The following is a 14,792-nucleotide window of genomic DNA, read 5'->3' on the forward strand; positions in this document are numbered from 1 at the left end:
TGTCAAATAACAAGAAAACTTACAAAATATTCAAAAATCTGATAAATGCCACTGCCACTAGGAATTTTGGGGCACCCTGGAGACTCCGGACAGGCTCCACCCCAGCGTCGCCTCCACCCTCGAACTGTCCACAGTCAAAAGATTGTTTAAGCCGCCGCCACGACAAGGTAGACTTTTGGCCAGGACCTACTCTACTCTAACCTATTAAACATTTGTGAAAATATCCAATACAATTTAGGTATATTTTTATTTATTTTTCAATTTTTAAAATGACCAATAATATCACATACAGGGGACAAATACCAGCGCACCATGACTAGACACCATATTACCACCACTTAGTGACCTATACTACCACATACAAGGAACAAATACCACCGCACCATGACCAGACCACATATTACCACCACAGTGACCGAATAATACCACATACAAGGAACAAATACCCCCGAAGAAGCCAACACGAAATGCGCGTTGGGGCTGCGTTCTTGTGAGTCCCTGACTGAGGCATTATGGGTAAGAGCAGAGTTTACACTATATTTTGGATTGTGGCTCTATACTAATTTACAGTCATATGTTAAAGTTTTTAACTGATGGACTCAGTTATATTTCTGGATTCAAATGAGGTTTATTGTACTAACAGAAAATGTGCAATCTGCATTTAAACAAAATTTGACCGGTGCAAAAGTATGGACACTCTTATCATTTTCTTGATTTGAACACTCCTAACTACTTTTTACTGACTTCCTGAAGCACTAAATTAGTTTTTTAACCTCATTGAGCTTTGAACTTCATAGCCAGGTGTATCAAATCATGAGAAAAGATATTTAAGGTGGCCACTTGCAAGTAGTTCTCCTATTTGATTCTCCTATGAAGAGTGGCATCATGGGCTCCTCAAAACAACTCTCAAATGATCTGAAAACAAAGATTATTCAACATAGCTTTTCATGGGAAGGATACAAAAAGTTGTCTCAGAGATTTAACCTGTCAGTTTCCACTGTGAGGAACATAATAAGGAAATGGAAGAACACAGGTACAGTTCTTTTTAAGCCCAGAAGTGGCAGGCCAAGAAAAATATCAGAAAGGCAGAGAAGAAGAATGGTGAGAACAGTCAAGGACAATCCACAGACCACCTCCAAAGACCTGCAGCATCATCTTGCTGCAGATGGTGTCACTGTGCATCGGTCAACAATACAGCGCACTTTGCACAAGGAGAAGCTGTATGGGAGAGTGATGTGAAAGAAGCCGTTTCTGCAAGCACGCCACAAACAGAGTCGCCTGAGGTATGCAAAAGCACATTGGGACAAGCCAGTTACATTCTGGAAGAAGGTCCTGTGGACTGATGAAACAAAGATTGAGTTGTTTGGTCATACAAAAAGGCGTTATGCATGGAGGCTAATAAACACAGCATTCCAAGAAAAACACTTGCTACCCACAGTAAAATTTGGTGGAGGTTCCATCATGCTTTGGGGCTGTGTGGCCAATGCCGGAACCGGGAATCTTGTTAAAGTTGAGGGTCGCATGGATTCAACTCAGTATCAACAAATTCTTGACAATAATGTGCAAGAATCAGTGACGAAGTTGAAGTTACGCAGGGGATGGATATTTCAGCAAGACAATGATCCAAAACACCGCTCCAAATCTACTCAGGCATTCATGCAGAGAAACAATTACAGTGTTCTGGAATGGCCATCCCAGTCCCCAGACCTGAATATCATTGAACATCTGTGGGATGATTTGAAGCGGGCTGTCCATGCTCGGCGACCATCAAACTTAACTGAACTAGAATTGTTTTGTAAACAGGAATGGTCACAAATACCTTCATCCAGGATCCAGGAACTCATTAATAGCTACAGAAAGCGACTAGAGGCTGTTATTTTTGCAAAAGGAGGATCTACGAAATATTAATGTCACTTTTATGTTGAGGTGCCCATACTTTTGCACCGGTCAAATTTTGTTTAAATGCAGATTGCACATTTTCTGTTAGTACAATAAACCTCATTTGAATCCAGAAATATAACTGAGTCCATCAGTTATTAGATATATGAAACTGAAATAGCTGTTGCAAAAACCAAAATTGTTATAAAGAAAAAAGGTTAACATTAATAGGGGTGCCCAAACTTTAACATATGACTGTATATGCGGGTTGTCTCTCATGGATACATTAGAGGGTATTTGAACCCTCAATAATGACTTTTTATTATCTGTGACCCAGCCATTGAGCAATAAAAGCACCTTAAAGCATATTGTGGACTCCAACTCTGTGTATTAGTTGTTTCTATGTCTATAGAAATACATTGTATACAGCAGTGTATGTCTTTGTGCTTGCATTCTGAATGTGTGACCACCGCCTCACTTTACATAAAATTCTCATAGAGAATCTGATAACTTTAATAACAGTTGACTCCAGTCTTTGCGTTAGGCTGTGTTCACACGTTTTTGGTTTTTTTCTCGGATTTCTCAAAATATCCGCTCGAAGAACGCCTAAAAGAAGCTTCCCATTCATTTTAATGCATTTTGCACTTTTTGTGCATATTGATGCGGTCTTTTCTGCTCATTAATTTGAACTTGGGGGCCGCATTCCTTGAAGGACAAAGTTACATTTTTAGTGATACCGTTTTTTATTCTATACACCTTTTGAACATTTTTGCTGTGTTTTTTTAAAAAATGTTTAGAGCTTGGATGTGGCGATAACTACAATATGAGTGCACATTTGTTATGTCCCCTTATTGTAGTTATGTCCCCATACAGTTCCCCATATTGTAGATATGTCCCCATACAGGTCCCCATATTGTAGTCATGTCTCTATATCCAGGTCCTCATATTGTAGTCATGTCCCCATATTGTTGTCATGTCCCCATCCAGGTCCCCATATTGTAGTCATGTCTCCATATCCAGGTTCTCATATTGAAACAAGGGAGGGTGAACCAAAGAAATACAATCATAAGGTCCATAGGTACTGAAAAAATAAAATAACCTTATTGATCAAATTTCACAGACAAAGGTGGACAGGATAACAGGTGGGCAGATAAACAACCATGCACTGTGGAGGGCAGGTGCGACCAGCAATGTAATACAGTTAGAGGTCAAAAACATAGACCACATTGGTATCAAATCCACTGTGGATCACGTAAAATAGTACATACTCTACATAGCCAAAAATTAGAAAGATAATTGAGTTAGATATCAATAAAGCACACAGGATAAGTGTGTATTCAACATATTTATACAGCTGACCAAAAATATAGAGTGTACTGGCCAATGTTACCTATTAATAGTACCTGGCAGAGAGTAGCAGTGGAAATAGCTGGTCAGTCTTTACACCCCGACGCACGTTTCGGATAAAAGACCTTCCTCAGGGAGCATGGAAGTGTCACCGATATGTGGGTTTAAAAAGGCAGAGGCCCGGAAGTCAATTAAGGCTGGAAGCCAGCAATTGTTGACGCGTCGTCACCCAGCAGCCAAACCAGAAACACATGAGGCCCCACGTGATCTGGCACCGGGTGCATCGCAGGCACAGAAGCAGATAGAGGATGGCGGCAGTAAGGAGGTGCACGCGCACTAGTATGCAACAGATGGAGGACCATATAAAGTACTGGCAAAACCGGGGTACATACAAATAAAAAAGAATATACATATCAGCAGCAAACTAGTGCATAAATATATATAAGGGCTGTCAATCAGCCATCAGAATTCACAATACCACAAAAAGTTAATATAATAAAACAAAATGATATAAATGCAAAAATTAATAAAGCACAAGGCTGCCAATCAGCCATCAGATGTTTAGATCCAAATATGATAGAAATTTATATAGGAAGCAACAATACATAATATCAAATACAATTACAGACGGGAGAGATACTGCTAAATCACCATATACAGTTAATATTTGGTTAGATAAATCCTAATTAAAATGTACAATGCAATGGATCAACCACGAAGGAAAAAGACAAAAATATTATAGCAGCTATTACTGGTTATATTGAATATATAGACTCCATACTTGTATATAACATATAAGCACTTGCAGATTATATCAGGATGGATATTGTATATAGAATATAAGGAAAGGACACAAAAATGCCTCGATACACAATAAATATTCTATATTCAAGCATTAACCGAAAATCAGTGTATACAGTGCCGTCAGTCAACCCCCAAACATGTTACAGTATATATTATTATATTATCATGAAAAAAATTTGTAAAAAAGTTTTTTTACATTCTTACGGAGGCGACCTGAATACACATTATCCACCCAAAGAGTTATTAGATACCTCATCAAAATTGTCAATATACAAGGACAGAAGAAGACCATATATATATATATACAGCTCTGGCAGAAATTAGGAGACCACTGCACAGTGTTATAGAAATCAGCTTCTCTACATGTCTGACAGCCATTCCATTCCACTGTCAGTTGAATTCCAACCAGAGCACACCTCATTCTACTTAATGTGCTTCTGATTAGGTGATCACCGGAACCAAATCTTATTTAACGAAGAAAAGTATAAAAGACCCTGCTGTGGTGTTCAGAATCCTCTTGCAATAGGACAAGCTGGATGGCAAAACAAGTGCTAGTAATATCCCAAAGGTAATAGGAATTAAAAAATAACATATCCATGCGAAAGGAGTTGAAAAGTCTTCAGTGAGGAAAAGAAGGGCTCAATTCTGGCTTTACTAACAGAGGGATACAGAGAGCGTCATGTTGTCTTAAAATTTCTAAGACAGCAGTCCATTACAACAAGGTCAAGCAGCAGACATTGGGGACAACAAAGCTACAGACCGGCAGAGGGTGAAAACGACTCCTCACTGACCGGGATGACCGTCATCTTATTCAAATATCACTTCGAAACTGCAGGATGACATCAAGGGACCTACAAAAGGAATGGCAAATGGCAGCTGGGGTGAAGTGCACTGCAAGAACAGTTCATAACAGGCTCCTAGAGGCAGGGCTCAAGTCATGTAAAGGTAGAAAAAAACCTTTCATCAATGAGAAGCAAAGGAGAGCAAGGCTGAAGTTTGCCAAAGACCATAAGGATTGGACCATAGAGGACTGGAGTAAGGTAATCTTCTCTGATGAGTCTGATTTTCAGCTTTGCCCAACATCTGGTCGTCTAATGGTTAGACAGAGACCTGGAGAGGCGTACAAGCCACAGTGTCTTGTACTCACTGTGAAATTTGGTGGAGGATCGGTGATGATCTGGGGATGCTTCGGCAAGGCTGGAATTGGTCAGATTAATCTTAGCGGATGACGTATGAATCAATCCGCGTACAAGGTTATCCTGGAAAAACAGTTGATTCCTTCTACTCAGGCAATGTTCCCCAACTCTGAGGACTGGTATTTCCAGCAGGACAATGCACCATGCCACACAGCTTGATCAATCAATGTGTGCATGAAGGACCACCACATCAAATCCCTGTCATGGTCAGCCCAATCTCCAGACCTGAACCTCATTGAAGGAAGATGGATAGTCACAAGCCATCAAACAAAGTACTGCTTAAATTTTTGTACCAGGAATGACATAAGGTCACCCAAAAGCAGTGTGAAAGACTGGTGGAAAGCAGCCAAGACGCTGCGATTAAAAATCATGGTTATTCCACAAAATATTGATTTCTGAACTCTTCCTGAGTTAAAAGTATGTAAAGATAAAAAAACAGAAAATCCCATTGTAGGATTTTTAAATAATTAATTTGCATTCTATTGCATGAAATATTTAAAAAATGGGAGAAGGAGGTGATTTTATTTTTTGAATTTTTTACATCTTTTTTTTAAGTAGAATGAAAAATAGAATCCAGTCATCCTCCTGGTTGTCAGAGGGTGGCACGCTCCTGATAATTCGGGGTGGCGGCTTGACTGAGCTTCTGTTCCTGCAAATCTGGGGACTTCGGAACTTTTGGAAGTTATTTATAAGTGGAAAAAAAAGTCCGGGGCCTCATACATGCAAAGCATACGCTCTACCACTGAGCTACATCCCCCATATAGGTGCCTCAGCCCCATGCCTAAGCCATAGATGCATCTACTGCATGTAAATGACCATTGCACAAAGAAATGGGAGCAGCACTTACAGGCTTTTTGCTGTCCAGCTTGTAAGTGCTGCTCTGATCCTGTGATTTTCCAGTGCTGCAGAGTCAAAACTGCCTCTGTCTGCAGCATTATAAAGAGCTGGGAAAAGAATTGTCAGGAGTGCACCACCCCCTGACAACCAGGAGGCCGAGGAGCAGTGTGCTCCTGAAGATCGGATCTTGGGACAAATCCTTTAACCTCTTTACCCTAAAGGGTGGTTTGCACGTTCATGACCAGGCCAATATTTACAATTCAGACCACTGTCCCTTTACGAGGTAATAACTCTGGAACGCTTCCATCGATCCCGGTGATTCTGACATTATTTTCTCATGACATATTGTACTTCATGTTAGTGGTAAATTGTCATTCATATAAAAAAACAGAAATTTGGTGAAAATTTTGAAAATTTCGCAATTTTCCAACTTTGAATTTTTATGCCCTTAAATCACAGAGATATGGCACACAAAACACTTAATAAGTTAAATTTCCCACATGTTTACTTTACATCAGCACAATTTTGGAACCAAAATTTTTTTTTTTAGTTAGGAAGTTATAAGGGTTAAAAGTTCACCAGCGATTTCTCGTTTTTGCAACACCATTATATTTTTAGGGACCACATCACATTTGAAGTCACTTTAAGGGGTATATATGATATAAAATACCCAAAAGTGACACCATTCTAAAAACTGCACCCCTCAAGGTGCTCAAAACCACATTCAAGAAGTTTATTAACCCTTCAGGTGCTTCACAGGAATTTTTTGAATGTTTAAAATAAATGAACATTTAACTTTTTTTCACAAAAAAATTACTTCAGGTCCAATTTTTTTTATTTTACCAAGGGTAACAGGAGAAATTGGACTGCAAAAGTTATTGTGCAATTTGTCCTGAGTACGCTGATACCTGATATGTGGGGGAAAACAATGTTTCGGCACATGGCAGAGCTAAGAAGGGAAGGAGCGCCGTTTGACTTTTTCAATGCAAAATTGGCTGGAATTCAGATCGGACGCCATGTCATGTTTGGAGAGCCCCTGATGTGCCCAAACAGTGGAAAGCCCCCACAAATGTCACCATTTTGGAAACTAGACCCCTCAAGGAACTTATCTAGATATGTGGTGAGAACTTTGAACCCCCAAGGGTAACAGGACCCCAAAAGTTATTGTGCAATTTGTCTTGCATATGCTGATACCCCACATGTGGGGGTAAACCACTATTTGGGCGCATGGCAGAGCTCGGAAGGGAAGAAGCGCCATTTGACTTTTTTGGCTGAAATTGGGATCGGACTCCATGCCGCGTTTGGAGAGCCCCTGATGTGCCTAAACAGTGGAAACCCTGCACAAATGACATCATTTTGGAAACTAGACCCCACAAGGAACTTATCTAGATGTGTGGTGAGCACTTTGAACCCCCAAGGGCTTCACAGAAGTTTATAACGCCCGGACGTAAAAATAAAAAAATCATATTTTTTTCCACAAAAATGATATGTTTGCCCCCAATTTTTTATTTTCCTATGGGTAACAGGAGAAATTGGACCCCAAAAGTTGTTTTTCAATTTGCCCTGAGTAAGCTGATACCCCATATGTGGGGGTAAAACACTGTTTGGGCGCATGGTAGAGCTTGGAAGGAGCACCATTTGACTTTTTCAACGCAGAACGCTGGAATTGAGATCAGACGCCATGTTGCATTTGGAGAGCACCTGATATGCCCAAACAGTGGAAACCCCCCCAATTATAACTCCAACCCTAACCCCAACACCCCCTAACCCTAATCTCAGCCCTAAGCCAAGCCCTAACCCTAACCCTAACCCTAGCCCTAACGGGAAAATGGAAATAAATACATTTTTTTAATTTTATTATTTTTCCCTAACTAAGGGGGTGGTAACGGGGGGTTTGATTTACTATTTATGGTGGTTTTTATATTTGGCAGCTGTCACACGCTAAAAGACGCTTTTTATTGTAAAAATAGTTTTTGCATCACCACATTTTGAGAGGTATAATTTTTCCATATTTTGACCCACTGAGTCATGTGAGGTCTTATTTTTTGTGGGACGAGTTGACGTTTTTATTGGTACCATTTTTGGGTATGTGACTTTTTTTATCGCTTTTTATTCCGATTTTTGGGACGCAGAATGAACAAAAACCAGCGTTTCATGAATTTCTTTTGGGGGGGTGCGTTTACACCGTTCCGTGTGTGGTAAAATTGATAAAGTGGTTTTATTCTTCGGGTCAGTACAGTTACAGCGATACCTCATTTTTGTCGTTTTTTATGTTTTGGCGCTTTTATGCAATAAAAACAATTTTATGCAAAAAACAATTATTTTTGCATCGCTTTATTCTGCGAGCTATTATAACTTTTTTATTTTTTCGCTGATGACGCTGTATGGCGGCTCGTTTTTTGCGGGACAAGATGATGTTTTCAGCGGTACCATGGTTATTTATATCCGTCTTTTTAATTGCGCATTTTGCACATTTTGTTCGGCGGTATGATAATAAAGCCTTGTTTTTTGCTTCGTTTTTTATTTTTATTTTTTAAGGGGTTCGCTAAAGGGGTTAACTAGTGGGACAGTTTTATAGGGCGGGTCGTTATGGAAGCAGCGATACTAAATATGTGTACTTTTATTGTTTTTTTTTGTTTCCAAAAAATGAATTTATTAGGGAATATTTTTTTTTTTTAATTTATTTGGCGATTTTTTTATAAATTATTTTTACACTTTTTTTTTTTTTACTTTATTACATTGTCCCAGGGGGGACATCACTGTCACACTGTCACATCACAGATCGCTGTGACAGATCAGCGATCTGACATTGGCGCTGCACCAGGCTCTCTGCAGGCACTGAGGAAGCTGCCTCCCTGCAGGCCCCCGAAGGTCCCACGGCCATATTGAATCCGGGGACCTGCAAGGAAGGAGGACCTGCAGCAGCGCTGCACATCGCGCTGCTCTGGGGGTTTCAGGGAAGCACGGGGGGAGCCCCCTCCCTGACGATGCTTCTCTAAACCCCCGTACACTGCAATCATGTTTGATCGCAGTGTGCCAGGGTTTAACATGCAGGGGCGGTCCGTGACCACCCCTGACACATAGTGCCAGGTGTCAGCTGTGATAATCAGCTGACACCTGGCCGTGATCAGCGGCGCCCCCCCCCCGGAGCGCCGTTGATCGCATTGACGTACTATCCTATCCTCGGTCATAGGGGTCCTGGTACCGTGCACGGTCTGATGTCAGAAAGGGGTTAAGCTATTGTTCTTTTTTCCTGCATTTACCATGTGGGATAGATCACATAATTTTTCAATATTTTGGGCTTTTATGGAAAAGGTAAACCTTATCGATGAATTCTTTCGATTTTCTTATACTTAAAGGGATTTGTTCCCACTGTACATTGCTGTAGAGCGCCCCGATGGTGACCGATACAAGAAGAAAGGTTACTTACCTACGGGATCAGGAGAGATGTCGCCTTTCAGCCGCCGCTGATTGTCTGCAGCCCATCAGGGGACATAAGCACCGCCACGAGACCGTCAGGGGGCGCAGCGCTCAGAGATGTTCCCATCCGGGAGGTGTTGTACACTTTCTTCCTAATTGATTGAGATAATCGAAGAGTGTCGTCCATTAGTGAACAATCCCTTTAAAAATATGGGAAAAAGAGAATTGTATTTTTAAAAATTTGCTTAAAAAAGATGCAAAAATGGCAAAAATAGAATCCTCTCCTCTTCCCATATTGTACATATAACCAAATAATGAAGAATTAAAGTAGTTTTGCTTCATCCCTAATAGTCCAGACTGTTGGAATATGATGTCATTTATGCTGCAGAATTATGAAAAAAGAAAAACGGATTGTGAGAAGATCTATGATGGTAGATTCAGAGTCAGATTCTCGTCATGGATCGTTCTCAGAATTGAGATCACACATCAGACAGTGTGTGCAGGGGATGTAGCTCAGTGGTAGAGCGCATGCTTTGCATGTATGAGGCCCCGGGTTCAATCCCCGGTATCTCCACATTTTTGTGACAAATAACAAGAAAACTTCCAAAATATTCAGAAATCTGATAAATGTGCGGAAATTCACCAGTCTGGATGTAACACGAAGCCCGGAATCAGCGCTAAATATCAGACAGATTTGCTTTTGTTGAGGATTCTATGCATAATAACTGTCAGACCCCAGGGGGCGCTGTAACCAGCACTATACATGTACAGACCGACATCGCTAGAGACTACAGAGGAGCAGATTGTGTTTGCAGACCCCTGATCCAGTTATTCTGAGGCTGTGAAATTATAGCCTCCCGAACCTCCCCCTACCTGCCGCTGCTCCCCGATTTGTAGGCTCCGCACAACGTTTCGAAAGATGCATATCTAATGCTGGCAGGTGGAAGGAGGTTCGCATAGTAGCAGTATTATGCAGGCACTGAATGGTAGCCTTATGTGTGCACTGTATGGTAGTATTATGTGGGATCAGTGATGTGGATTTTTTGATTGATATAGATATATATCTCTGTGCATACTGTGGCCTGTCCTAATTAGACAGAGTCTTATTGAGCGCTCAAAGGAAAAGAGGAAGCTACACTTAGTTAGCAACAACTCATTCCAGCAGAACTCTGGAAACTTTATTGAATATACTTGGTTTTATCAGCTGTACAGAAAGGAGTGGTTACTCATTAACATAAGGCTGAACTTCTTATCTAATTGGTCAGTTTAAATACATGAGCATATATGGGTGTCCGACCTGGGGTTACTTAGACACCATATGATTTACTGTCCGGAGTCTTGCACTCGTCAGCAAGTCTCCAATATCGGCTGGACCATCTGGCCTTACTTCCTCATTCCCTATGTCTGCTAGATATTTCTCAAGTCAGAAGACAATGCTATCATGAGATGACTGGGTAGCAGGTCAACTTCCACCAACTAGTTATAAGGTTCAAACTGTGAATATGTATTTGTATGCATATGGCTATATAAGAATACATGAATATATGGAGTATATAGCAGTATGTAGCCTATAGCAGGCAAGTGAGATCTATATGAAATACATATACATATATATTTCCATAATGGTAGTATTATGTGTGCACTGTATAGTAATATTATGTGGGAACAGTATGGTAGTATTATGTGTGCGCTGTACGGTAGTATTATGTGTGCGCTGTATGGTAGTATTATGGGGCTGGGTGCTGTATGTAGTATTATTTGTGCGCTTTGTGCTAGCTTTATGTGGGCTCTGTATGGTAGAATTATGTGGGTGCTGTAGGGTAGTATTATTTGGGCAATGTAGGGTAGTATTATGTGGGATTTCTATGGTAGTATTATAAGTGCTCTGTATGATAGTATCATGTGGGCTTATTTTATTTTATTTTTTTTTAATTTGCTTAAAAAAAGATGCAAAAATGGCAAAAATAGAATCCCCTCCTCTTCCCATATTGTACATATAACCAAATAATAAAGAATTAAAGTAGTTTTGCTTCGTCCCTAATAGTCCAGACTGTTGGAATATGATGTCATTTATGCACATAACAAGAGAACTTCCAAAATATTCCGAAATCTGATAAATGTGCGGAAATTCACCAGTCTTCTGTCTGGATGTAACACGAAGACCTGACTCAGCGCTAAATATCAGACAGATTTGCTTTTGTTGAGGATTCTATGTAGAATAACTGTCGGACACCAGGGGGCGCTGTAACCAGCACTATACATGTACAGACCGACATCGCTAGAGACTACAGAGGAGCAGATTGTGTTTGCAGACCCCTGGTCCAGTTACTCTGAGGCTGTGAAATGATAGCCCCCCAAACCACCCCCTACCTGCTGCTGCTCCCAGATTTGTAGGCTCCGCACGTTTCCAAAGATGCATATGTAATGCTGGCAGGTGGAAGGAGGTTCGCATAGTATCTGTATTATGCAGGCACTGAATGGTAGTATTATGTGGGCTCTGTATGGTAGTATAATGTGTGCTCTGTATGGTAGTATTATGGAGCTGGGTGCTGTATGTAGTATTATTTGAGCGCTTTATGCTAGTTTTATGTGGGCTCTGTATGGTTGTATTATGTGGGCTCTGTATGGTAGTATTATGTGGGCTCTGTATGGTAGTATTATGTGGGCTCTGTATGGTAGTATTATGTGGGTGCTGTATGGTAGTATTATGTGGGCTCTGTATGGTAATATTATGTGGGTGCTGTATGGTATTATTGGGGAATTAAAGTAGTTTTGCTTCGTCCCTAATGGTCCAGACTGTTGGAATATGATGTCATTTATGCTGCAGAATTATGAAAAAAGAAAAACGAATTGTGAGAAGCTCTATGATGGTAGATTCAGAGTCAGATTCTCGTCATGGATCGTTCTCAGAATTGAGATCACACATCAGACAGTGTGTGCAGGGGATGTACCTCAGTGGTAGAGCGCATGCTTTGCATGTATGAGGCCCCGGGTTCAATCCCCGGCATCTCCAGCTTTTGTGTCAAATAACAAGAAAACTTACAAAATATTCAAAAATCTGATAAATGTCTTCTGTCTGGATGTAACACGAAGACCGGACTCAGCACTAAATATCAGACAGATTTGCTTTTGTTGAGAATTCTATAACTGTCAGACACCAGGGGGCGCTGTAACCAGCACTATACATGTACAGACCGACATCGCTATAGACTACAGAGGAGCAGATTGTATTTGTAGACAGGGCTGCCACTAGGAATTTTGGGGCACCCTGGAGACTCCGGACAGGCTCCACCCCAGCGTCGCCTCCACCCTCGAACTGTCCACAGTCAAAAGATTGTTTAAGCCGCCGCCACGACAAGGTAGACTTTTGGCCAGTACCTACTCTACTCTAACCTATTAAACATTTGTGAAAATATCCAATACAATTTAGGTATATTTTTATTTATTTTTCAATTTTTAAAATGACCAATAATATCACATACAGGGGACAAATACCAGCGCACCATGACTAGACACCATATTACCACCACTTAGTGACCTATACTACCACATACAAGGAACAAATACCACCGCACCATGACCAGACCACATATTACCACCACAGTGACCGAATAATACCACATACAAGGAACAAATACCCCCGAAGAAGCCAACACGAAATGCGCGTTGGGGCTGCGTTCTTGTGGGTCCCTGACTGAGGCATTATGGGTAAGAGCAGAGTTTACACTATGTTTTGGATTGTGGCTCTATACTAATTTACAGTCATATGTTAAAGTTTTTAACTGATGGACTCAGTTATATTTCTGGTTTCAAATGAGGTTTATTGTACTAACAGAAAATGTGCAATCTGCATTTAAACAAAATTTGACCGGTGCAAAAGTATGGGCACCCTTATCATTTTCTTGATTTGAACACTCCTAACTACTTTTTACTGACTTCCTGAAGCACTAAGGCTGGTTTCACATTTGCGTTTTTTTGCGCTTGAAAAAACGCATACGTGCGCATGCGTTTTTTCCCCTATATTTAACATGGGTGCGCATACCTGCGCGCTGGCATGCGCACGTATGCGATTTTCATGCGCTGCGTTTTTTTGGGGTGTGCGTTTGTATTTCACAGACGCTACATGTTGCATTTTTTGGTCCTGGAAAAAAACGCATGCGCACGTATGCGCACGTTTTGCGCTAAAAATGGCCATTATAGCCTATGGATGCGCATACGTGCGCACTGGCATGCGCATGTATGCGTTTTTTTAGCGCTGCGTTTTTTTGGTGGTGTCCACTTGTTGTACTAGTTATAAACTTCTAAAGTCAAAAAAAAAAAGTCTATATAAAGGAGGTGCCTGCCAAAACTCTGCCACTACTACACTGACAGATTGGAGAGCAGACAGTCACCAAGGAACACATTATCAGCGCAAGAATGTGAGTATATTACATTATATGCCTGTCCTTTTAAATTATGTATGTACTAATGATTTTTATTATTTTTACATGCAGTATGTCTTCAGAATCCGAATATTCCCCATCGCGGCAGGAATTGGCGCAAGCAGACAGTGAGGTGATTATTTTCGTGCATCTGGTAAGTATATCTGCTGCTACTCCAAATCTCTTACGTTTTTTTCAACTTTTTTAAGACATCATCCTCATCATCTTCTGCGGACGGGACTTCTGAGGGCGAAGAGCAGGAGCAGCGAAGCCAAGTCCCGGTGGTGATACGGAATGTATGTATCAAATGATTTGTAATGTTCTTTATTTTTTATCTTCTATTTTTACTCTTTTTTTATGTTTCTTTTTTTTGTAACTTTTTATTCAATTTAAATTTGATTATTCTAATGAATGTGTTTTGTCTAGGTTCCACAACGGGATGAAGACGTCTACCTGGATAATGAGCAGCTCATCAGCCTGGTCCAGGAGCGTGCGCCGTTGTGGGACAGCCGTGACCGGCTGTACAAGGACAATGTGGTGACCCGGCGGCTATGGAATGAGGTGGCCGCAGCGTTGATGGATGGCTGGGACAGCGCCACAGCATCCTCCAAAAAGGCGTTTAGTGAGTATTTCCCTGCTCTGTATTGTGCCGCAGTGACTGTTGTCCTTGACGGCACTGTTGGGTTTCGTGCTAGGTATATTCTAGCAGGAAACCCAACAGTGTCATCGGGCTCTACAGTGACTGCTTTGAGTATTGTATTGCTATATTGTGCCGCAGTGACTGTTGTCCTTGACGGCACTGTTGGGTTTCGTGCTAGGTATATTCTAGCAGGAAACCCAACAGTGTCATCGGGCTCTACAGTGACTGCTTTGAGTATTGTATTGCTAT

At 41.0% G+C, this 14,792-nt stretch overlaps 2 non-coding genes across 2 annotated transcripts; both read left to right on the forward strand.

Moving 5' to 3' along the window:
* Positions 1-9,984: 9,984 nt before the first annotated feature.
* TRNAA-UGC (transfer RNA alanine (anticodon UGC)) lies at positions 9,985-10,056 on the forward strand. The gene has a single exon. It is a non-coding gene; the product is annotated as a tRNA-Ala (tRNA).
* A 2,367-nt stretch (positions 10,057-12,423) lies between these two features.
* TRNAA-UGC (transfer RNA alanine (anticodon UGC)) lies at positions 12,424-12,495 on the forward strand. Its single transcript has one exon. It is a non-coding gene; the product is annotated as a tRNA-Ala (tRNA).
* Positions 12,496-14,792: the final 2,297 nt, after the last annotated feature.

This window comes from Dendrobates tinctorius, unplaced genomic scaffold, assembly GCF_039654945.1.
Source record: "Dendrobates tinctorius isolate UK_male_01 unplaced genomic scaffold, ASM3965494v1 ptg000021l, whole genome shotgun sequence".
NCBI classification, from domain to species: Eukaryota; Metazoa; Chordata; class Amphibia; order Anura; family Dendrobatidae; genus Dendrobates; species Dendrobates tinctorius.